Source organism: Cariama cristata, unplaced genomic scaffold (genome assembly GCF_000690535.1).
Source record: "Cariama cristata isolate BGI_N322 unplaced genomic scaffold, ASM69053v1 scaffold12572, whole genome shotgun sequence".
Classification (NCBI taxonomy): Eukaryota; Metazoa; Chordata; class Aves; order Cariamiformes; family Cariamidae; genus Cariama; species Cariama cristata.
In genome coordinates this window covers 250-2,585 of record NW_009605536.1, presented here as the reverse complement: position 1 = coordinate 2,585, position 2,336 = coordinate 250, and positions in this window count along the sequence as shown.

The following is a 2,336-nucleotide window of genomic DNA, read 5'->3' as shown; positions in this document are numbered from 1 at the left end:
GAGCGGGGCAGCGGGGGAGCCCCCGCCGCCACAGCATGCCCTCCAGGTCCAGGCAGGCCCCGCCAGGCAGTGCGGGAAGGGGTGCAGCGTACCTCTCGGAGCAGAACTCGTCTTCCTCTGCGCTCCCCGCCTGCGGCTCCCAGCACCGGCTGCGCCCCAGAGGGAGGAGCGGAGGAGGAGATGCTGAAAATAACAGCAGAGAGAGAGGCGCCTTCCCTGCCCACGGGGTGGGAGCCGGGATGCTGCGCTATCCTTTAGGGGAACGCACAGATTAATAGCCCTGGCTTCCTCCTCCTTCAGCACCCGTCCCCCCAAGTTCCCACCCCACTTGGCTGAAGCACTGACCCTTCCATGCTGCAGCCTGCCGGCAGCTGCCCGGCTCCAGGGGAGCCTGTCCTACCCCAGCCGCGCGTTCCCCAAGCAGACACGCCATTGAATCCCAAAACCCAAATCTTGTGCCGGCTGAACCTCACTGAGCCACAGCCTCTCCCCTCACTGGCATCTCTGCTTCCCAGGTGGGAAACAACAGGGTGAAACTCCAAGCGTTTATCAAGCACTTGGATTTCACTACACGGGATGCTCCCTGGAAGTATGCACTCAGCAAGGGTTAGGGGAACAGAAACTTGGGTCTCAGCTACCCTTTCCTTTTTTATCCCCTCAACATACAGTTAACAGATTAACTTCAAGGAGAAAATGTTTAAGGGATGTGGGTGGGTGACGGTCCCCCACAGCAACTCCCCCTGCGGTTCCCACCTGGCTCTGGGACCCAGCACTGCTTCAGGCTTCTTCTTTGGAGGGGACGGTTGGGATGCCTGGGCTCAGTTAACTCCTTAACGCTTAAATGCATGAACTCACAAGTTGCTGCTTAACCTGTCAGCAAGTACATGCCTGGTTTCCAGAAGTGCTGGCATCGCCAGCCCTGCTGACCCTGCAGGGGACTGTGGGTGCTGCCTGCGCCCCAGGGCCTGACCCTGTAAAACCAGAGCACCCAGGAGAGCCAGCCCGGATCAACCCCTTGAGGGATTTATTTCAATTATGTTTTTCCTTTGGCAAACAAATCAATTTATATTGTTAAAATACTGTTGCTGTAAAATATAAAAAACATATATCTATTTAATCCTATATCTGTGTATATATATATATATACACAGATACATAAAAAAAAATATCTTATAATGCTTTCCACTTTTGTTTGAACTTTAGTTTCCCAAAGACTTTGCACAAACCGACTGCCAAGCTAGCTAGAGTGATGGCAGCTGGCACACGGGCACAAAATCTGCCCCCCCCAGGCCCATGCCAGCTTCTTGCCGGCTGGGGACAAACAGGGAGCTGCTGTCACCCCTCTGCTCGCAGAAGGACATCTATGCAAGACAAACACAGCCTGGGCAGGTGGCTGCTACCTGAGGCTGAGCGATGGAGACCCAAATCCAGCTCCTTGTTTTGCTTGCCACAAAACCTCCCACGGACTTGGGAAAAGCTGTTTTAGTGTCTCTACCTGTCTGTTCAGTTCATCAGAGGAGCACAGTGGAGTTAACAGCCTCACCCAGCTCAGAAAGAGGCGGGAGATCATTTGGGTATCAGCGCAGGAAGGACCAAACCAGAACAGACAGAAGAATTCAGCAGCTGTTATCGACACCATCACCTTACCCCTCCCGTAAGGAGATGCGAGGACCAGCCCAGGTATCCCTACCTGCTTGCAGAGCTCAGTATCACGCTGCTCTGTTTTTGCTAAGTGGAGTCCCAGATGTCCCCTCCATCAGCCCTGCTCTCAGAAACGGTGCCGGACTCCCTGCTTGTTTCTTTTGGGCCCTTTCTTCCTTCGCCCACTGCACTCTTGGACAGCAGCGTCCCATCAAGCCTGCTGGATTTGTCTGGAGAGGGAAACCCCACATCATTAGTCCCTCTCCTGAGCAAACGGACACCCCTGGATGCTGTTCCAGATGCTGCAGAGTTACTATGTTCCTCAAATTATCCTAGCAGACTTTTTCAAAATGAGCTCCAGGGGAGGGAGAGTTTAAGAGCTGGACTTCCTCCATTGCTCAGTAATTACTAACCCAACCAATCTTCCTTTTCACTGTTCACTCTCGTTAGCAGTGCCACGGGGGAAAGCTGACAAGTGCCGGACAGGACCTACCAACCTTGCGGTGCCATCAGCCACCAGCTACAAAGCAACCCCGCTTTCCTTCATCCCTAACGGACCAGGGGCAGGCAACCCAGCCCCAGCCGGCAGGCAGCTCTTACGCTATGTGAACAGAGTCATTTCTGACCATCTTCTACATCCTCACCTACACGAGTGACCAAGTGCCCGAAGCTGGGTGGGCATTCAGCTGCCACCA